The sequence below is a fragment of the Sus scrofa genome, chromosome 6 (genome assembly GCF_000003025.6).
Source record: "Sus scrofa isolate TJ Tabasco breed Duroc chromosome 6, Sscrofa11.1, whole genome shotgun sequence".
Classification (NCBI taxonomy): Eukaryota; Metazoa; Chordata; class Mammalia; order Artiodactyla; family Suidae; genus Sus; species Sus scrofa.
In genome coordinates this window covers 51107883-51131342 of record NC_010448.4, presented here as the reverse complement: position 1 = coordinate 51131342, position 23460 = coordinate 51107883, and the positions used below count along the sequence as shown (strand labels likewise).

Genomic DNA, 23460 nt, shown 5'->3' with positions numbered 1-23460 from the left:
CTGAAGGCATCAGCTAGGGTGACTAGCGAGGCCAGGGGGGAACTGGTGGGTAGTAAGCAAATATTTGCAACACGATTAATAACCATCTGTGGATGAAGACTCTGTGGTTTCTACTTTATTCTTTTTCCAGGTAACAGCACCTGGAGCTTCTTTTGGGAAACCAACCTTCTTTTGGTTCCAGGGAACTGAGGGGCCCAGTCCCAGCCTATCTGAGCCCTTCACTCTCCAACCACAGTGACTGGGGGAAGGCTGCACATGTGACCCAAGCCTGGCCAGTCAGAGTATTTCAACCCCATGCCTCAGTGATTTTTTTTTTTTTTTTTGGTCTTTTTAAGATCGCACCAGGGGGCATGTGAAGGTTCCCAGGCTAGGGGTCCAATCGGAGCTGCACCTGCCGGTCTACACCACAGCCACAGCAATGCAGGATTCTAGCCGCCTCTGCAACCTACACCACAGCTCATGGCAATGCCAGATCTGTAACCCACTGAGCAAGGCCAGGGATCAAACCTGTGTCCTTATGGGTGCTGGTCAGATTTGTTTTTGCTGAGCCAGGAGAGGGACTCCCTCAGTGATTTTTTGAGTCTTAGACATATGACCCAGAGCAGGCCAAGGAGGACCAGGATGAAGACTTTTATTGGAACTCTGGGGAAGACAGCACTTCTTTCTGCTGGGCTTGCTAAGCTGAAGGGATCTGAGTGTGGAGCTGCAGGGGGTCCTCTTTTTACCCTGAGTAGAGAGGCTGTGTAAGAATGAGGCCAACACATAGGAAAGCATAGCCAGTAGATGGACAGAAATTTTTAGTGACATCGTTAAAAAACATCTAGATCCAGGAGTTCCTGTCGTGGTTCAGTGGTTAACGATTCCAACTAGGAACCATGAGGTTGTGGGTTCGATCTCTGGCCTTGCTCAGTGGGTTAAGGATCCAGCGTTGCTGTGAGCTGTGGTGTAGTCTGTGGATGTGGCTTGGATCTGATGTTGCTGTGGCGGTGGTGTAGGCTGGTGGCAACAGCTCCTGTTCAACCCCTAGACTGGGAACCTCCATATGCTGCAGGTGTGGCCCTAAAAAAAAAAGCAAAAAAAAAAAAAAAAAAAGTAGCGGTAAGAGGGCCAGGAGCAATCACATACATAGCTAGCTTTTACAGTCCAACCAAGGTAGGATGGAGTTTAAATAGACTCTTGCTTACATTCCAAGAAATGGCTAAATTACGCACATAGAAATCATAGCAAACCATCATCAAGTCCACTTCTACTTGGCAAAGAAATGACTGCTTAAGTAGGAAGAAAGAATGCAAATGGCAGATGTAATAGCTTATAAGTCACTTCTCTCATGAGGGTCAGATAGCTTAGTCTACCATCGCTACTGCCGTCATGTAGGTATTATGTAGCTCCTAATATGATGTACTAAGAAGGGTGCTTCACTTCTCTGGGCTTTCTTCCCACATAACCATAACCCAAGTCTGAGAAAGGCTCAGACAAATCCAAATCAAGGGACTTCTCCATAATATCTGACCACCAATCCTCAAAATGATCAAGTTATGAAAGACAAAGACTAAGAAACTGTCACAAAGGAGACTCCGGAGTTAATGAAAACGAAACGTGATATATTATCCTGGATTATATCCTGAAGGAGAAGAAAGACATTAATGGAAAAATTGGTGAAATTAGAATAAAATCTAGAGTTTCGTTTAGAAAAACCAAAACCATGAGTCCCACTTGGAGGAAATAATCTTGCCATGATTGCTAGCATTTACGGAGAATGCAACTCTGAGTGGGCCATTGGTCTAAACACTTTACATCTTTTAGCTCATTTATCCCCTCAACAGCTGTCTGAGGCAAGTGCCACCGTTCTCCTATTACAGAGGAGGAAACCGAGGCACAGAGAGGGTCAGTGACGTGTCCAAGGCCACACAGCTGGGGGAGGACTGAGCATCAGATTATGAAGTCCGAGATCTTAAACATTCTATCCCACACTCTTTTAAGGTCATTTGGGGCTCCTAACATCTCTAAGGTGGCAGATACTATTGTTTATTTATTTATTTTTATGGGAGAAACCAGAGAAACATGCATGAGGTTAAATAAATTGTTCAACGTCACACTCATCTAAGTCACATTCTCCCCAAACAAGCCTCACTTCCTTCCTCCTATCCCATCCTTGTGCTTTTCCTGAGGCGCAAGGAAATGCGCCTGTTTCCTGTTTCCTTGGCTCCTTGAGTGCTTGTAGCATCATTTATTTCTCCTGGTGTGTGTGTGAGTGAGACAGGGAGAGAGAAAGAGAGAGTCCCAGAGGGAGAAAAAGAGGGAGATGGTGTGTTGAAAGAGAGCGGGGATGGAGTTCCCGTCATGGCTCAGTGGTTAATGAATCTGACTAGGAACCATGAGGTTGCGGGTTTGATCCCTGGCATCGCTCAGTGGTTAAGGATCTGGCGTTGCCATGAGCTGTGGTGTAGGTCGCAGATGTGGCTCGGATCCCACGTTGCTGTGGCTCTGGTGTAGGCCGGCAGCTACAGCTCCGATTCAACCCCTAGCCTGGGAACCTCCATATGCCACGGGAGCAGCCCTAGAAAAGGCAAAAATACAAAAAAAAAAAAAAAAAAAAAAAAAAAAAAAAAAAAAAAAAGAGAGAGAGAGAGAGAGAGAGAGAGGGAGAGCATCATTTTAGTCATAACAGGACAAATAGCCAGTGCTAGGCAGTTTGGGACAAAACTGAATTGAAGGCCAAAAGAATCTCCTGTCCTGCCAGGGGCTAAGTTTGGATGGGGAAAACCTTTTTTTCTTTCTTTTTTTTTTCGATCCTGCTGTGTAGCATTGAGAACTATGTCTAGATACTTACATCGCAACACAACAACGGGAGGAAAAAGTATGTATACGTGTATGTGTAACTTGGTCCCCATGCTGTACATCGGGAAAAAAATTAAAAAAAAAAGTTGCAAAGCTCAAAAAAAAACAAAACAAAACGTTTTTTTTTCCTTTCTTGGCCATACCCACGGCATGTGGAAATTCCTGGGCCAGCTATTGCACCCATGCCACAGCAGTGACCAAGCCGAAGCAGTGACAATGCCAGTTCCTTAACCCACTGAGCCACAGAGGAACTTCTGGGTGGGAAAAGTCTTATCCTACATGTTTCACTTTTTTTTTTTCTTCTTCTTCTTCTTTTTTTTCCTTTTTCGGGCTGCACCTGTGGCATGTGGAAGTTCCCAGGCCTGGGGTCCAATTGGAGCTGCCGCAGCCAACCTCCATCACAGCCACAGCAACGCCAGAGCTGAGTCACATCTGTGACCTGCAAGGCAACGCCAGATCCTTAACCCACCGAGCCAGGCTAGGGATCAAACCCACGTCCTCACGGAACTGTGTCGGGTTCTTAACCCACTGAGCCCCAAGAAATCCAAGCTGTTGTTATTTTGAATCTGTGCAGCCAAAGTGGAAGCTGTTTCCATTGGGAGCAGTAGAAAGGAGGCAGAGGCCATGGCACATCCATAGGGCCCGGCTTGCTTGTTATTCGTAATCAAGCCATCATGTCACTTTCTCCTGTATCTCTTTCTCACTCTCAATTATTTCTGCCTACAGGCAAGGATGAGGGGGGATATTCCTTGAGATCTTAAATCTCCACCTAGGTGCTGGTAGAAAAGTAGGTATGAAGAAACCAGAGGTTATCTGGACCTTCTTCTGCAAAGCGGGACTACCTACACCGGGGAAAGACCGGCTGTGGGTTTCCCCCTGGATGTAGGAAGCCGAAGAGAAAATGTCCCAGGGGTTTTGGATGGTGGATGCCTTTGCTCGCCATCTGAGACTTCCTCCTTCTGGTACCCATACGAACAGAGGCTGGGAAGCTAAACCTCTATTTCCTCTCTTCCCTTGAAACCCGGGTTCTGCCAGTCTGACATATGTGCATGAGATTTGGAAAGCGAAATTGAAATGGAGACTCTGCCGCTGATGCTTCTGTCATATTTTGGAAAGCACAGGCACGGACAGGCTGGTGTTTTTTTGCTGAGGCACCACCGGTGACTGGCAAGGTGTGTTTCCCAGAGGCTCTTATCTTTGTGAATCCAGGAAGTGTGATGCGGTTCTGGAGCCACCATGTCCAGTACAGGCCTCCTAGCTTTAGAGCATTTCACAGATGTTATATTTTTCATAAGCGGAAGGTCTCTGGCCACTCTGGGTCAAGCAAACCTGTTGGTGCCACTTTCCAACAACATCTGCTCACTTCACATCTCTGTGTTGCAAATTCTTGCAAATTTCAAACCTTTTCACTAATATATACATTATATATAATCAATATATAATATATAACATGTATTAAATATATGTATATATATATATTTTTTTAGGACCGCACCTGTGGCACATGGAGGTTCCCAGGCTAGGGGTCGAATCAGAGCTGTAGCCACTGGCCTACACCACAGCCACAGCAATGGAGGATCTGAGCCACGTCTGTGACCTACATCACAGCTCATGGAAATGCCAGATCTTTAACCCACTGAGCGAGGCTAGGGATCGAACCTGCATCCTCATGGATGCTAGTCGGGTTCGTTAATCACTGAGCCACAACGGGAACTCCTCATTATTATATCTGTTATGTGATCTGTGATCAGGGATCTTTCATATTGCTACTACAACTTGCAAAAGTTAAAATTTTTTAGCAATAAAGTTGTTTGCTTTGGTGGAGTCTGTGGCACGCAGAAGTTCCTGGGCCAGTGATTGAACCCACATCACAGCCGTGACCAAGGCACAACAGTGACAACAATAGATCCTTAGCTGCTAAGCCAGCGAGGAACTCCAATAATAGAGGGTTTTTGTTGTTGTTGTTGTTGTTGTTGTTGTTTGCTTTTTCTAGGGCTGCTCCTGCGGCATGTGGAGGTTCCCAGGCTAGGGGTCCAATCGGAGCTGTAGCCACCAGCCTACACCACAGCCACAGCAACGCAGGACCCGAGCCGCAGTGATCTGATAAGAGGAAAAGACGCCAGCGTTGCACGTGCACAAAGAGGGAAGCTCATCTGAGGACCCGGCAAGGGGCCACTCATCCGCTGGCCAAAAAGAGAGGCCTCACAAGAAACCACCTTCTGCCAGCCATTGACCATGGACTTCCAGCTCCCAGAATATGAGATAAAAAGTTGTCTGTTGTTTAAGCCACCTTGTCTGTAGTATTTTATTATGGCAGCCCACGCAAACTAATACGGCAGATTAATGGGGGCTCTCAAAGCCTGGAACAACATCAATTTTTGAAGTCTAAGCGTCTTAAGAGACTACTTTATTAGAAATACAGTTACAAAGAGATTTTCATGAGGCAAAGAGTCTGATTTTCACAAGCTGCAGAAGAGGGAACATTTGCTTTCTTGTTGCTGAGATTTTTGTTACCAGCCTAAAACAGCCCAGAGTTTCAAGGCAAAGTCTTGCAATCGCATTTTTATTTTTTTATTTTTAGCACTAAGAGGAGGGAAAAGAAGCAGCTTCAACGTGGTCAAAACTTTTGCACTGTTAAAAGGAAATGGAAATAATAGGATTATTAGCAAATACAACACGAGTTTTGCATCCATCAAGATGAAGAAACAAAATAGGAGAGAAAAGTAACAATTTTAATTGAGCTATTCCAGGATGGCTGTGAACCCAGGCCAGACTTTTGGACTCAATAACCTGTCACTTTAAGCTGAATCCCACTTGGAGGCTGACAGCGATCTGCCTCAGTACAATTGCCTCACCTCTCAGAGAGTTGCATTGGAAAAACTTTTCTTGCAAAATTGAGGAGTCCGCAGTGGTGACGACTCCAGTCTTTAAGTCTTACTTGGGGCGGGTGTCTTCCCCTTAAATATGTTCATCTCTTATTTTAAAACCTTTATATCGGAGTTCCCATCGTGCTGCAGTGGTTAACGAATCCGACTAGGAACCATGAGGTTGAGGGTTCGATATCTGGCCTTGCTCGGTGGGTGAAGGATCCGGCGTTGCCATGAGCTGTGGCGTAGGCTGCAGACATGGCTTGGATCTCGCGTTGCTGTGGCTCTGGCCTAGGCCGGCAGCTACAGCTCCGATTGGACCTCTAGCCTGGGAATCTCCATATGCTGAGGAAAAGGCAAAAAGACCAAAAAAACAAAACAAAAAAACCCTTTATATGGACCTTCTTCTTTGCCACCTCTGTCTCTGTCCCTTACCCCATCCCATGCCTAATTGAGTCTGGATTACGATCAGGTGAGAAAACCGGCCTCCCAAATATCAGTTTAGATGTGTTTTGGCTGCAACAAATGGATAACCCAATTCAAAATGGTTTAAAACTCTGACATGTATTATCCTATGCAGCAAGGATTCCAATGGTGGTGCGGTTCCGTGTTGGTTAATATAGGGGCTTGGCGATTACACCAAAGACTCAGGTTCTGCATCTCTCTTCCCCGCCCTGGGCAGGTTGAACTTGGAGGCTGATTCCCTTCACGGTCCAAGATGGTCACCACCCGGGCCAATTGCAGCTTCGAAGGCGGAAAAGAGGACCAACTGTTCCTAATTTTCTTCAAGAGACAATAAAATCTTTTCCGTCGGCCTCCCAGCAGACTTCCTTGCACTTGGCATTGGCCAGAACGTGGTCACATGCCACTTGCTGGGAAAAAGAGCATCATGATTGGCTCAGCCTTTGACCAATCAGGACTTGTCTTTCCTGGAGGGCTCGGATCCTTAATTCACTGCTGCGGGCGGAGACGAAGGTGGCACTTCAGCAGCTCTAGGACTCTTGTAACAAGGAAGGCAGGGAGAAATGGGTGCTACGGCGAGGCTTTCCACCAGACTCCCATACCTGCTACATTTGAGAAGGGCATCTTGTTCTCCAAGCCCAGTTTAGAGCCCTCCCTTCCCTTAGTTGCAGCCTAGGGGTCGTCTCTCTGCATTCCTTCACAGTTAAGAGCAGCCCTTTGGAGAGGTCCCCCTGGGCGGCAGCTGGGGCCTCCAGCCAAAAGCCACAGGAATGCACCATCTTGAAAGCAGATGTTCTGGCCTTTAGTCAACCGCAGCTTCGGCCCTTACCTCGACGGAAACCTCACGAGAGACTCTGAGCCAGAACTACCCAGGTAAGCTGTTTCCGGATTGCAGAAACTGTGCTTAGTTACTGTTTTCTTTAAAGCCATGAATTCTTGGAGTAATTTGTTATACAGCAGTAGAGACACTTGTTCACGGGGAAACTGGGTGGATTCATTAAGGGGATATGTAAACACTTGTGCTTGGCACAGGGGATAGTGTCAGTTTACATGCTACCTGGAAGTCCCATCGTGGCTCAGCAGAATCTGACTAGTATCCATGGGGACGCACGTTCAATCCCTGGCCTCGCCCTGTGGGTTAAGGATCCGATGTTGCCCTGAGCAGTGGTGTAGGTTGCAGACGCGGCTGGGATCTGATGGTTTTGTGGCTGTTGCTTAGGCCAGGGGCTACAGCTCCAATTAGACCCCTCCATATGCCTGGGAACCTCCATATGCCACAGGTGTGGCCCTAAAAAGACACAAATAAGTAAATAAATAAATAAATGCTATCGACTACTATTTCAGTTTTTACTGCAGTTTTTCAAACTTCCCCCTAAAGGCTTAAAATCAGTTTCTTTTACATGTACTTACGCCTGGCACAGTCCCTGGAAAGTAGGTGTCATTACAGTCTGAAGCAGCACTGAACAGTGGGATTAGAAGGCCAGCCACAGATGGATTTTTTTTTTTTTTTTTAATTTCTGGGACTTACATTAAAAAACATGAAGACGGGAGGAAAAAAAAGCAGAATGACAGGACAATTCTTTTCACCTGTCTGCCACTCCCTACATAAATCTGGGTTCAGGTGGTCATCGTTCTGGTGGATTGAATTGATTAGTCATCGTAACTGAAGCTCAGTGCAGTTAATGTACATCAGGCTTTAAGAATCACTGGCACTTCCACCTTGAAACTTGGGTCTTACGACTTAATAGCCAAAGAATACCTGGGTGAGAATATGGGATTCTTACACATTTAGAGAGTCACTGATGTAGTGTTTCCTACCGGAAATGGGTTGTCTTGACACACTGCCATGAATAAAAATGGCTGGGTGCCACCCTCAGGAATTTCTGCCATGGGAATCAATGCTAGAAAACAACAGTAACAACAAAGGTGGGGGCTTCTCCCTTAGATTATTTTCTGTTGTTCAGAAGAAAGCCGTGACATCCTTAGCATGGCATTTGAGGTCTCTCATAGCCTGACCTCTACCAGCATTTCTCCTCTGCATTTCTGTCTTTTCTTTCATATATTCTCTGCCAGAGGATCTGGAGGCATATGCTTCACGTGTGGCTGCAGCCAAAATAGCCCCATTATTTAGCCGGGAAAATATCATTATGACTTAACAGCATCGCGTTTAGTTGCGGGAACTCCACAGCCATCCTTTACTCTGCCGCCTGAATGTAAGGATACTGCTGAGGTCTCTGCATCCACAAACCCCTAAGCAATGGCCCCTAGGCAGCATTGGAGAGATGTTTAATTGGTATGGAAGGGGAGGTCCCATTGTGGCTCAGAGGTAATGAACCTGAGTAGTATTCATGAGGACGTGGGTTCTATCCCTGGCCTTGCTCAGGAGGTTAAGGATCTGGTGTTGCTGCCCATTGCTGTACCTGTGGCATAGGCCAGACTCGACCTCTAGCCTGGGAACCTCCGTATGCTGCAGGTGTGGCCCTAAAAAGACAAAAAGAAATTTATTTTAATTGGTGTAGGTATATGGATAGCTGGGTTACTTTGCTATACAGCAGAAATTGACAGAACATTGTAAATCAACTATAATAAAAAATAAAATAATGGAGTTCCCATCATGGCTCAGCGGAAACGAATCCGACTAGGAACCATGAGGATGCAAGTTCAATCTCTGGCCTTGTTCAGTGGGTTAAGGATCCAGCATTGCCCTGAGCTGTGGTGTAGGTCGCAGACTCGGCTCGGATCCCATGTCGCTGTGACTGTGGTGTAGGCAGGCAGCTACAGCTCTGATTAGACCCCTAGCCTGGGAACCTCCATATGCCTGGGTGCAGCCCTAAAAAGCAAAAATAATAATAATAATAATAAATAATAATAATAAAATAAGAAACCTGCAAACAAAAAAATCAGTACAGAAGGCACACAATATGTCAGAGAGAGATTTTTCTGACTCCTGTGTGTGTATCAGGATCATGAGCAGAGGTTTGTGGACATACAGGTACCTGGGCTTCCGACCAGAGCCACTAAGTTGGTCTTGCTGGGGTTTCTGCGTTTGGGGAGGAAGTTCCACAGATGATTCTAATGTGGGAACCATTGAGTTTGTAAAAAGTGGATCAGTAGAGACTAGAACTGCATATGAACTAGGGCAAGTTTGTAGAGGAGGGGCCATGCGCCATACTATGAAGTTTGAAGGAAAGATATGCCTGATGAAGTAAAAGAAAAAAAAAAAAAAAAAGCAGGAGTTCCCCAGTGGCTCAGTAGGTTAAGGATCTGGTGTTGTCGCTGCTATGATGCAGGTTTGATTCCTTGCCTGGGAGCTTCTGCCTGCTGTGGGTGCAGCCAACAAAAAAAAAGCAAAAGAGCAGACACTGAAGTCAAGGTGCAGTCAGGAGACCAGCTTTTTGAATAGATGGTTTACACGACAGTGATACCTGATAACTGTGGATCTGGTGTGGCAGGGCCAGATCACGGGGGACTTTGAAAATGCATGCAGACCCCAACAGACAGCAGAGGCCGACAGTCTTGGAGATGGTGCCTCACTGAATCTTGTTGTTATGGCAACACATGATCAGGAAGCGAGGAGCTTGTTTATGAAAATGCGGAAGGCCTCATCCATTCAAAAAAATTTCTTTGAAGCCTTTCTTGAGAAATGTATTAATTAAAGAATTGTGGAATTGGAGTTCCCGTTGTGGCGCAGTGGTTAACGAATCCAACTAGGAACCATGAGGTTGCGGGTTCGGTCCCTGCCGTTGCTCAGTGGGTTGACGATCCAGCGTTGCCGTTGCTGTGAGCTGTGGTGTAGGTTGCAAACGCGGCTCGGATCCCGCGTTGCTGTGGCTGTGGCGTAGGCCGGCGACTATAGCTCCGATTGGACCCCTAGCCTGGGAACCTCCATATGCCGCGGGAGCGGCCCAAGAAATAGCAAAAAAAGAGATTAAAAAAAAGAATTGTGGAATTTTAGGAGTTCCCTGGTGGTCTAGCAGTTAAGGATCCAGGATTGTCAACGAATCATGGAATTTTAGAGCTAAAAAGTACATACTTGTCCTTTGCTCTTAAGTAGAATTCTATAGAAAATGAGTTCCCCATTGGAAAAAAGAAGTGGTTCCATGATTAAATGAATTTTCTTTGGCGGGGGTAGGGGGGCTTCCCACTGTGGCTCAGCAGGTTAAGAACCTGATGTCGTGTCTGTGAGGATGCTGGTTTGATCCCTGGCCTCCCTCAGTGGGTTGAAGATCCAGTGTTGCTACAGGCTGCGGTGTATGTCACAGATGTGGCTTGGATCTGGTGTTGCTGTGGTGTAGGCTGGTAGCTGCAGCTCCGATTCAGCCCCTAGCCTGGAAACTTCCATATGTCACAGGTGCAACCGTAAAAAGAAAATTACTACTGAGATGCTTTACATTCTTTTCTTCATACGAAGCCTTCCAAACCCAGTGTGTATTTTACACTCGTAGTGCATCTCAAAGCAGACCGCTGGCATCTCAAAAGTGCTCACTAGCCACCAGTTCTGAAGTGTCCATGGTAAAGCAGAATCAGAGTGGTTTGGAGCCTGGCTCAAGGGCACACAGCAGGGCCCAGCTCTGCATTCTTCTGGGCTGATGTTTCCCTTCGAGTGAGGCCCAACCCACAGCATGTTCTAAGCAACTGCTCTCAAGTTCTCGATAATTTGAGAACATTCGAGAATTGCCTGGGGGAGCTTGTTAAAATGAAGATCCCAGCTGTACTGCAGACTTATAGCATCAGAACCTCTGGGGATGGAAGTCAGGAATCTGCATGAACAAACTTCTCTGGGTTCTGATGCACGTCTGTAGGGCACACCTGGAGGACCACTGCTTCCAGACACATTGGAGTCTCTTGGGGGAGCTTCTTAAAATTCCAGTGCCCAGCCTGCAGCCCTGATCAGCCAAATCATAATCTCTAAAGCTAGAGCAGGATATCGATATACTTTTAAAAATCCACCTTATTAAAGTAAAATTGGGGAGTTCCTGTCATGGAGCAGCGGAGACGAATCTGACTAGGAATCATGAGGTTGCGGGTTCGATCCCTGGGTTAAGTGGGTTAAGGATCTGGCATTGCTATGAGCTGTGGTGTAGGCTGCAGATAGTGCTCGGATCTGGCGTTGCTGTGGCTCTGGCGTAGGCCGGCGGCAACAGCTCCAATTTGATCCCTAGCTTGGGAACCTCCATATGCCACAGGAGCAGCCCTGGAAAAGGCAAAAAAACAAAAAAAGAAAAAAAGTAAAATTTGCATCCATTAAAATGCACCTGTGATGAGTGTAAATTTTGATATATTTGACCCTTGAAACCATCACTACTGTCAAGATACAGAACATTTTGTGACCCCAAAAGTTTCCTCTGTGCCTCTTTGCAGTTAATCCCCCCACCCTCGGCAAGGACAGATTGGCCTTTAAAAAAATGGACTAGATCTGTGTCTCTCAGCATTTCTTTATCAGTGGGTTCACAGTAAATGCACTCTTTTGAGTACATTTTGAACACTCATTTCATTCCGTGTGTTTTCGAAATTCAGCCACGTGGTTGCACATCTCAGTATTTCCTTCCTTTTTATTGCTGGGTACAGTTGACCTTGAACATGCTTGAACCGAGTGGGGCCATGTGCACACAGGTGTTTTTCACTAAGCAGATGGGAACATCTGTTCTGACCTCACACGTTTCATTTTGAAGCGCCTCTCTTTACATAGGCATGTGGTGAACGATATTTCATATAAAACCAATGTGTTGGCTTTCTTACAGTATTGGTGTTTTTTTTTTTTTTAACTTGGCGTTCAAAGAATTACATAACCACATGCCCTGCCTCCCCTCCCCTCCCCCACCCAAATAATTGAAGAAACGGTGTGTCAGCCTAAACTTACAGGGAAGTGATTTTTTTTTTATGTTGACATTGTTTCTAATACTGTATAATGCATATGACAATCACACATGTATGTCGTAAAAATTTATAGACTGGGAAGTCCCCTTGTGGCACAGCGGGTTAAGGAGAGGACGTTGTCACAGTTGTGGTATGGGTTCGATCCACGGCTTGGGAACTTCCCATATGCTATAAGTGCAGCCAAAAAAAATAAATAAATAAATGTATAGGCTAGGCTACCGTAAAGCAACCATATTGCTGCTGCTTCATTATCGATGCACAAATTGTTATACTTGTAAATGAATATGAATTTCTTTTTCTCGTTATCTTTATTTTTGATGTCTAGTGTTAGTGATACGAATAATATCTGCAGATCCTACGTCGACGTAGGTACTGACAGGTGATTCATCTTGCAAACAGACAACATAAGCTTACAGTACCAATAAATACAGTACAGTATCATAAATATATTTTTTCTTCCTTATGTTTCTTTTTCACTTTTTAGGGCTACACTTGCGGCACATGGAGGTTCCCAGGCTAGGGGTCCAATCGGAGCTACAGCCACAGCAATGCGGGATCCGAGCCGCATCTGCGACCCACACCACAGCTCACGGCAATGCTGGATCATCAACCCACTGAGCAAGGCCAGGGATCGAACCTGCAACCTCATGGTTCCTAGTCGGATTCGTTTCCGCTGTGCCACAACGGGAACTCCTCCTCATGATTTTCTTAACATTTTTTTTTTTCTCTAGCTTACTTTCTGGTAAGAATATAGTATGTAATACACATAACCTACAGAATATGTATTAATCAACTGTTTCTGTTAGTAGTTCAGTTTTCAGGAAGCCAAAACTTATACATGGATTTTTGACTGCATGGGGGCGGGGGGTCCACTAATCCCCATGTTGTTTGTGGGTCACCCGTCTTCCCTTGTGTGGAGGTACCACGGCTCTTATCCACTCATCAGTATTTGAAAGTCTCCCCAACGGAGTTCATTTCCAGTGGATAAACAAGGTCGCAAAGTCTTGCTCTGAACTTGGAGCTTTTAATCTGTAAGCCTGCAATCCTATACATGTATAGTCTTTGAAGTATGATTCTGACGCCTTCAAGTACTGAATGTGACAGATTCTGGAATGAGTGATGGGGTCTAGCCTGTGCCCTGCAAAACATAGTTCTCCCAGCCAGTGTGCCTGCCTCGTGGTTTGGGGATACAAACGAGAAGGCTGCAGCCGTGACTTTGTCCCCGATCTTCCCTTTTCCTGGAGCAGCACCCTCCCCACTTTCTCCAGGCGTCCCAAGGATGCCCACTGGTTTCTGTTCTCAGCCCCCAGCTCCTCTTCCGCAGAGAGCTGGTGAGAACCCTAACAAGTCTGGCCAAGGGACTTGTTTGTTCTGGTGGTTTAGATTGTGCTGCCCTCTGCTCTTCTTCCAGAGGCTTAGTGATCCCCCCCCCCCCGCCAATGGTCTCTCTATTCCCCCCAAGCTCCAGTCCATCCTCCACCAAATTCTTCTTGGTGCTGGGCTGCGACCTTGTCAGTTGGCCGGTAACAGGAACCGTTATTCCACTCCACCCTGCTGCACCTTGCCAAGCTCTCCTCTGGAAGCTGACTTTGGGGGATGCACCCCCTCCATCTAGTTCTTTCTACTCCCTTTTCTCACCCTGTGAACGTGTGAACCAGATGCCCCTGCCTCGCCTAACTCTGTTGGATGTGCTCTGTGGGAATGGTGCCGCCTGGTGGTGGAGGTGTGTATTTGGGTTGAGGCCTTGGGTAGGATGGGTGTCTGTTTGGACAGGGCTGAGGGGTTGGGTCTTCTATCTCTGGGGGGTGCCAGAGACCAGACCCCACCCTGTTACAGCTCCTTTTACTGTGGCTGCCACGTGGGAAGACTGGATTACTGACTAGTGTCAGCTCCCTGCTGGGCAGGTGAGGACCTGGCCCTGGGTGGGGCTGGGAGGGTTTCCTCTCTTGATAAGAAGGAAGTAAATTGGGCTCCCACAGGAGATCACAGCTCCTTGGCCTTGGGCCTGCTTCCCTGGGCTGCCACCTGCCCCAGGCAAGCCACGTCCACTGGCCCACTGTTGATAGTTTCTTTTGGTGGAATTGGTTCTCTGAATGGCTCTTAGAAAGCTTCTCAGTTTGTTTGTTTATTTATTTATTTGCTTTTGAGGCTCGCGCCTGCTGCATATGGAAGTTCCCAGGCTAGGGGTCGAATCAGAGCTACAGCTACCAGCCTACACCACAGCCATAGCAACACAGGATCCAAGCCGTGTCTGCGACCTACACCACAGCTCATGGCACACTGGATCCTTAACCCACTGAGTGAGGCCAAGAGTTGAACCCACAACCTCATGGTTCCTAGTCGGATTTGCTTCTGTTGCGCCACAATGGGAAGTCCAGAAACTTCTCAGTTTAGAGGGCATCCAGCTGAAGGCTCAGGATGCTCTCCATCTCTGCAGAAGGATAAGGTTTTGGGAAAGAGCCCCCGATAATCCATACCTCTTCCTTCCTTGGAAATACAAACCTTGATTTTTATTTTTAAATTATTATTTAATTTATGTTTTGAAATAGAGTTGATTCACAATGTTGTGTTAATTTCTGCTGTTCAGCACATGATTCATTTATATGCATTCTTTTTTCATACTCTTTTCCGTTATGGTTTGTCACCGGAGACTGACTATAGTTAGTTCCTGGTGCTATAGAGTGGGACCTGGTTGTTTATCCATCCTGTACATAATAGTATTGCATCTGCTAACCCCAGACTCCCAGTCCATCTCTCTCCATCCCCCTCCTCCTTAGCAACCACAGGTCTGTTCTCAATGTCTGTGAATCTGTTTCTGCTTCGAAGATAAGTTCATTTGTGTCATATTTTAGATGCCGCATGTTAGTGATGTCACGTGCTATTTGTCTTCGTCTGCCTGACTTCACTTAGTACGATCATCTTTAGGCCCATCCACGTTGCTGCAAATGGCATTCCTTCATTCTTTTTTCTGGCTGAGAAGTATTCCATCATGTATATGCACTGCATCTTCTTTATCCGTTCATCTGCCCATGGATGTTTAGGTTGTTTCTATGTCTTGGCTGTTGACGGTTGTTTCTTGGCTATTGTGGATAGTGCCGCAGTGAACACAGAGGTGCATGTGTCTCTTTGAATTTAAGTTGTGTCTGGATATGTGCCCAAGACTGGGATTGATGCATCACATGGTGGTTCTTTTTTTAGTTTTTTGAGGACCCTCCATTCTGTTTTCCGTAGTGGCTGCACCAGTTTACATTCCCAGCAACAGTGTAGGAGGGTTGCCTTTTCTCCACACCCTCTCCAGCATTTGTTACTTGCAGACTTTTAAATGATGGCCCTTCTGACAGGTGTGAGGTGGCACCTCACCGTGGTTTGATTTGCATTTCTCTGATGATTAGTGATGTTGAGCATCTTTTCATGTGCCCGTGGGCATCTGTATGTCGTCTTTGGAGAAATGTCTCTTTAGGTCTTCTGCCCATTTTTTGACTGGGTTGTTTGTTTTTTGATATTGAGTTGTGTGAGCTCTTTGTATATTTGAGATATCAACCCCTGGTTGGTTATGTCATTTGCAAATATTTTCTCCCATTCTGTAGGTTGTCTTTTTGTTTTGTTTGTGGTTTCCTTTGCTTTACAAAAGCTCGTGAGTCCCATTTGTTTATTTTTGCTTTTATTTTTATTGCCTTGGGAGACTGACTTAAGAAAACATTGGTATGATTTATGTCAGAGACTGTGTTGCCTATGCTCTCTTCTAGGAGTTTTATGGTGTCATGTCTTACATTTGTCTTTAAGTCACTTCGAGGTTGCTTTTGTGTATGGTGTGACGGTGTGTTCCAACTTCATTGATTTACATGCAGCTGTCCAGCTTTCCCAATACCACTTGCGAAAGAGACTGTCTTTTCTCCAGTGTATATTCCTGCTTCCTTTATTGAAAATTTTTTTTTTTTTTTGCCTTTTTGTCTTTTCTAGGGCCGCACCCATGGCATATGGAGATTCCCAGGCGAGGGGTCGAATCAGAGCTATAGCTACCAGCCTCTGCTAGGGCCACAGCAACTCAGGATCCGAGCCACATCTGTGACCTACACCACAGCTCACAGCAACGCCAGTTCCTTAACCCACTGAGCAAGGCCAGAGATCGAACCCGCAACCTCATGGTTCCTAGTTGGATTTGTTAACCACTGCGCTACAATGGGAACTCCCCTTTATTGAAGATTAATTGACCATAGGCTTGTGGGTTTTTGCTGAGCTCTCCATTCTGTTCCATTGATCCGTATGTCTGTCTGTGTGCCAATACCATACTGTTTTGATTGCTGTAGCTTTGCAGTTAAGCCTTGATCTTTAAGTAGACACTGGACCAGCAAAAATTACACTATGTTCCTCTTACCTAAGTGTGGCCATGTGACTACATTTTGGCCTGTAGACACAAGTAGAACTGTTGTATGGGACTTGCAGAGATTGGCCTTAAGGAGAGTTTCTCCAACCCCTTCTTGCTATGCACTACTGACTGGAATGTGGGCATGATGGCTGGAGCTCCAGCAGCCATCTTGAATCACAAGTTATGTGCTGAAGATAACAATAATATGAAAGGAGCCTGGGTCCTCATCATTATGAAGCTGCCATAGGAGCCCTGGATGCCCTACCTCCATATTCCATTGAGATAAGAGCAAAATAAACTTCTACCCTATTTAATTCATTTGATTTGGGTGTTTTTCGTTACTTGCAGCTGAACCTAATCTTGACAAAATGCTCTCTCATTGGAGGAGAAATTCAGGGTACATCTGTCAAGGCAAGTTATCTCTTGAAATTCTTTTGAGGCCACATGGCAGGAATCTAGCTGTAAGTAGTTGAAGGAAAATGGGAAATTTGCTATAAGGGAATTCCAAGATAACAATGGGCTGTGCCTCGGGGACACCCAGAACCAGAGGCTCAAACACCGGCAGGGATTTGCTGTCTTTCCCTTTCATAACCGCCTCATTCTCTCTTCTTACAGCCTGGTTTTCTCCACGGAGGCCCTGAACATAGTTACTCACAGCCCCTAAGCTCTCTCACAGTTTTGGCCACCCAAAGGGAACCGGATTCCCTCAAGCTCCCTTGACTTTGAGTCCCGAGTGAGCAGAGATGCAGTCCCGTGTTTCAGGAGGGCCAGTGGTGTCCTGGGGGGCCTCTGACCACCGGGAGGCTCTCAGCTTCCCTGCCTTGAGCCTCCCAAGGCACGCCCACTGCAATCTCTAGCTCTCTCTCCAACCTCACCCCCGCCTGCTTCCTTTTTGCCAGTTTCTCTTGTCCTGATTGTGCTAAATGAAACAATCACTCAGCCAACAAAATCTAGGGCCGCTGGACAAATTGAACAATGGGAGGAAGTGTTGCTGACATCATATGGGCTGGAATAAAAGCATGACCAAACTGCTTATTCCTGAGACCACTGAGCTCAGTTTCTCAGTAAGACCCACGCAGTGAGCTGACCTGAACACAGGGTGAAGGATGGAGGCCGGCCTGTGGGTTGCGTAGCCCAGAGGTTGAGCACACTGTCACAGAGCCAGCCGGCCTGAGCTCAAGTCCTGCCTTCACCTCTAGCCAGCTTTGAGCCCTGGGCAAGTTATTGTTCTTCCTCCTCACAGGTTCTCTCTTTAATGGAGGCATCATAATAGAAGCTACCTCATAGGGTTGTTAGGAATAATAGTCCTAGGACAGTGCCCCGTAGGTGGTGAATGGCTCGGTTTGGGGTGCTCCTGAGGCACAACAGTCAAAGTATCAACGCTTGTGCAGCATCTGTCTGCTGGTTTCCAATCCCAGTCCCTCCACCTGCTGGTGGGCGGCTCTGGCTTTGACAGAGCACCTGCCTGCATCTCCATTTTCTCCTTGGAGAGCAAGGAGAGTGCTTTGAGGGCCGAATGAGATGGGATCCTAGGATGCGTTGCAGTGGAGACTGAGTGAGGGCTTGCCAGATGGTCATTATCAGGGCTCTTACCGCCTCCGCCCCTTCAGTGGCTGCTGGAGTCCACCAGCTTGGTTGAGCTGTTGGAGATTCAGGAATGCCAGCTTGCTGTTAAGCATCAGTAGCTTGAAATCAGCCTTGGCAGGAGTATGCGGTGCCAGAAAGTGACAAGCACAACAAATTGGGGCTTTTCCTTTTTTTTTTTTTTTTTTTTTTTAGCAAGAACTGGTTTATTAGCACACCATTGCCCCCTGCTCCATGGTTCCCAAACATCCTTCTCTCTTGCCCACCTCCCTGCTAAGACCCAGAACAATCCACTGCCTGCTGCAAGCTGCTGCATACAGACCCTCAGGCCCCCTGTAGGAATGTGACTTTGTCACCTTTGTTCTGCCCGGCCCCCAGCACCTGTGGTGACCACATCTCTTCACCCTGTCACCCTCAGCCCTCCCACACTTTGGAGTCCCCTCCAGCTCCTGTCTCTCATACCCCCCATCCAGTCGGTCATCACATCCTGTTAGCTCTACCTCTGGAATATCTTCAGACTCTCCCATTGCTTTCCCCGGGCCTGGAAAGGTGCTTAGGTTGAGCCGGTCCACAGACAAGACCTCCACACACCCCAAGGGGGCAGGCTTCTGGGTCCTGAACTTCTGCTTCTGTCTTGGGTGACCAGCTTCCCTGCAATCCAGCCCCTCTGGAATGCACTGGCGTCTGACAGAGTGCGGTGAGATTTCCCAGTACATGTAACGGACAATGAAAAGGAAATTTAATTTTCGTTTTAGAAAGGAAAGGTGCTTAGGCGAATCGCTTCACAGGTCAGCCAAGTAGACTGCCAAGGTAGAGAAACGAGAATGAGAGAGGCACAGGCTTATAAAATTTTCCTGTCCTGGGCAAGAGGCTGCAAATTTGGGGGGGAAAAAAAAGTTATTGTAAATGCAAAATTAAATGAGTGCCCTTCACATTTTTAAATTTTTTATTAATTTATTTTTTAAAAACTCCATGAACTTTGTTACATTGATAGTTGTACAGCGATAATCACAACCCAATTTTAAAGCATTTCCATCCCAAACCCCCAACCCACCCCCCACCCCCACATTGTGGGTGTTTTTAAATTATAATTTTCCCCTTTGAAATCGTTTGGCTCAAAAGACATGGCAGAAATAGGACCAAGAGTTCCTGTGGACACACTTCACTTGCTGTGGTGCTTTTACTCACAGCACTTGTGAGGCCACATGTGTGGCTCGCTTTTCTCACGACTGTCTCTGATTCTCCAACGCCAACAAACTAGCGTGTCCTGCAGTTCAGCTCCGACACTAACCCTCCCGGAGTCAGGGTCAGACACTACGGGTTAGGGGCTCAGTCCTGCAAGACCGCCTTCACTTCAGACGCCAGTAGCAAGCCTGGGGTCCCCAAGTTCCCAGAACTTCTCTCGGACTCGGCTACAAAGCTGGGGGCGCTGGTTTCCCCAGCTCCCTCTCTTTCAGGTGCAGTCATTTACCAGAACAGCTCAGAAAACTCAGGGAAGCACTTGCAGTTTCTTTTCTGTCTGTCTGTCTTTTTTTTAAATGCAACTCAGGAATAGCCAAATAGAAGAGGTGTATAAGGTAGGGGTGTGTGTCTGTGTGTCTGTGTCTAGAGTTTCTGTGCCCTGTCGGGGAGCACCATCCTCCCAGAACCTCTGTGTTTTCACCAACCCCTAAGCTCTCTGAACCCTGCCATTTAGGGTTTTTATGGACGTTTCATTACACAGGCATGACTCATCGCCATCACTGACCACAGGTGATTAATCCAGCCTCCACCTGTCTCTCCTCTCCCCTCAGGTCCAGGGTAGGATGAGGCTGAAAGTTCCAACCCCTTAATCTTGCCTCTCTGGTGCCCAGCCCCCATCCTGAAGCCATCCAGGGGCCCCCAAGGACCATTCACCTCGCTAACCTACAAAAGACCTCTTGCTTGGTAGAGTCCAAGGCTGGGTTTCAGGAGCTGTGTGCCAGGAACTGGGGTCCAAGACCAAACAGTTTTTATTGTATCACACCCAGCTGCCCTCCTGCGCTTGTATTTTACATAACAAGAGCCCTGTGTCAAAATCAGGAAACTGATGTTAGAACAATGCTGTCAATTCAGGTGCAGACCTTATCACATTGTTTTTTAAAAAAACTTTATAAAGTACCTAAAAGCCCACAAAAAACGAAAGCATGAAAAACCCCTTTCAAGAGAGGGTGAAACTGTAGGTAAAATGCACAGAACAGGATGGATTTCTAGGAAACTGGCTGCTGGGTGCCAGTTTTAGGCAGAATCCCCAGCAGCTGCAGGCAGCTAGACCCTGGAGTCAAGTACCAGATCCGTGCAGTGCCTGACTGAAGTGCCTCACCATCCAGCCCATCTGTCTGTCTGTGCGTAGCAGTTGGATACCATTTCTGATCCACCTTTTTTTTTTTTTTTTTTTTTTCCTGCTTTTTAGGGCCTCACCCAGGCATATGGAGGTTCCCAGGCTAGGGGTTGAATGAGAGCTGCAGCTGCCGGCCTCCACCACAGCCACAGCCACGCCAGATCCTTAACCCACTGAGCGAGGGCAGGGATTGAACCTGCAACCTCATGGTTCCTAGTCGGGATTCGTTTCCGCTGCACCATGACGGGAACTCCCCGATCCACTTGTTGATGACAAAAATGCAGTTGTTTTTAAGAGCAAATTGGTTTTCAAGAATGAAGTTACTGTTTTGAGACCAAAGTGAAATGACATGTCAGGTCGTCATTATCCGCATCTGTGGTTGCTGAGAAGTATTAGGTGGTGTCTTTAACCTGGAGGAAGCAGAGCAGACGGAGGACATAACACAACCATACCTTCAAGATGCCACCCAGGCTCCAGACATGATTTCAGCTGGCCAAACAAACGGAAAAACAGACTCCAGCAGGGATGAGGGCCCCGGGACCAAGATAATTTAAGGAGCTCTTAAACCTCAAAATAGACCCAAAAGGACTGTCCAAGTTCACACTAAGGACCTCAGTCCTGCTTCCCTTTCCTAAGCCCCCCTTCTCCTTTTTCCTTGAGTCTAAGTGACCTATCATGGGAAACCCTAACTACAAAAAAGCCCTTGCGGAGTTCCCATCGTGGCGCAGTGGTTAACAAATCCAACTAGGAACCATGAGGTTGAGGGTTCGATCCCTGGCCTTGCTCAGAGGGTTAAGGATCCGGCGTTGCCATGAGCTGTGGTGTGGGTCACAGACGCGGCTCGGATCCCACGTTGCTGTGGCTCTGGCATAGGCCGGTGGCTACAGCTCCGATTTGACCCCTAGCCTGGGAATCTCCATATGCCGCGGGAGCGGCTCAAGAAAAGGCAGAGACAAAAAAAAAAAAAAAGCCCTCGCCCCAATAGCGGGGCACCGAGTTCTCTCTGCTCATGGCTCCCCACCGTTCTCTTGGTCAATAAACCTGCTTGGGCTCTCAGTGCTCCAGCCTGTTTCTCTGCAGTCCTACCAATAAGGACTTAGTAGCCCAGCTGCAGGGAGGCTCTATGGGGGGCTCGGGTTGAACAATTAGAGGGTGAAAAAGCAGCTATGTGGCGGGGCTGTTTCGGTGGAATATGCAGAGTTGGTGAGCATCGTCCGAGAGTGTTGGGTCTGAGCAAAGCTACTGTCTGCTGCTATTGAAATAGCTCTCTGAGGACCTTGGGGCACTGGCTCTTGCCTGGTGACGGCGACTCTTTTCCAGACGGGGGCGGGGTGGGGCGGGAGCCTCTGCAGCCTGGAGGAAGAGCGCCCTGCCCTCGGTGGCTCTGTCGTTTCCTAGCAACGTGCTCTAGCAACAGGCACGTCAGCGTTTCGCAGGTGGGCAGCTGGTCGTGGCTTGTGCTTGGTTAATCCGCCTCTCCCCAGAACCAGCTTGTAGAAGGGTGCTATTTACAATAGTGCCGTAAGTCTGTCATTAATTTGGAGAAGGTTCTTCCTTTTTTTTTTTTTTTTTTTTTTTTTTTTTTGCGCTTTAGAAGGCCACACCTGCCGAATCTGGAGGTTCCCAGGCTAGGGGTCGAACTGGAGCTACAGCTGTCCGCATACACCACAGCCACAGCCACGCCAGATCGGAGCCATGTTGCTCATGGCAACACTGGATCCTTAACCCACTGAGCGAGGCCAGCAATGGAACCCACGTCCTTGTGGATACTAGTCAGGTTCGTTACCGCTGATCCACACTGTTGAGAAGGTTCTTTCTTGATTGGCTTATTAAGAGACATTATCCTGGGAGTTCTCCTGTGCAGTGGTTTAAGGATACAGTGTTGTCACTGCAGCCCACTGGGTCACTGCTATGGTGCAGGTTCGATTCCCGGCCTGGAGAACGTCCACATGCCTTACTTAGGTGAGGCGAGAGAGACAGACAGACATCTTGTATGCTTCTGGCTTGTGAAATTCTTACATTTCCTGCAGTGAACCTGTGTTAGATAAAACATTGGCAAAGACCATCTCCGTCTCTAAGCATAATTTGCCCCAAACAAAACGCTGTCCCACCCTCACTTTTTTTTTTTTTTTTTTTTTTTTTTGTCTTTTTCCAGGGCTGCACCCATGGCATATGGAGGTTCCCAGGCTAGGGGTCTAATCCGAGCTGTAGCCGCCAGCCTACACCACAGCCACACCAGATCTGAGCCAAATCTGTGACCTACACCACAGCTCACAACACCAGATCCTTAACCCACTGAGTGAGACCAGGGATCGAACCCACAACCTCATGGTTCCTCATCGGAGTCGTTAACCACTGCGCCACAACGGGAACTCCACACCCTCACTTGCTTCTGAGAGAGAAATCATTCTGTCCCCAAACTGAGACTGATGCCTACACTGTGCTCCGCATCTCTGGCCACTAGAGAAATGGATGGATCAGTGTGGGCGGGCTGAGCCCCTTGGCCTGACAGAGCCCACCCGACCCTGCTGGAGACTGGACACGGCTGCCGGCGCCTGGGCGCTAATTGGCTCCTCCTGGGGAATCAACCCCTTGCCGCAGGTTCATTGGTTTATGGTTTGTTTCCCGGAAGTTGCTTGTTATTTCTGATTAATGGCTCCTGCCTAAAGATGTCCTCCCCAGTCTCAAGCCACCGCTAATGACAATGTGTGCTTTGACGTCCTTGGGGAATTCACAGGACTGGGTCTGGCTGCACCGCTGTTTCCCTGCCCACCTTCACCGGCTCACTCGGCTGGTTCTCCATCAGTGAGACATCAACTTTGGCACATGCTTAAGACTCACTGAAGAAATTTATGTCCACATAATGCCTGCCCTGCTCCTGGGTTAAGAATCTGACTGCAGCATCTTGGGTCGCTGCAGAGGTACAGGTTTGATCCCCGGCCGGTGCAGTGGGTTCAAGGATCTGGCACCGTCACTGCTGAGGCTTGGGGCAAAGCTGTGGCTCAGACTCAGTCCTCGGCCTGGGAACTTCCATGTGATGCAGGTGTGGCTGTAAAAAGAAAAAAGAAATTTATGTCCAGAGTTGCTTGTGGCTCAGCGAGTTAAGG

General features: G+C 47.4%; 1 protein-coding gene across 1 annotated transcript in view; it reads left to right on the top strand.

The window, feature by feature from the left end:
• LOC106509492 (carcinoembryonic antigen-related cell adhesion molecule 5-like) overlaps nucleotides 1–23460 on the top strand; it is a 119081-nt gene that overhangs the window by 59626 nt on the left and 35995 nt on the right. The window contains exon 4 of the mRNA XM_021097550.1: nucleotides 6388–7040. The gene's annotated coding sequence lies outside the window, so the exon portion shown is untranslated. The remainder of the gene's footprint in view (nucleotides 1–6387; nucleotides 7041–23460) is intronic.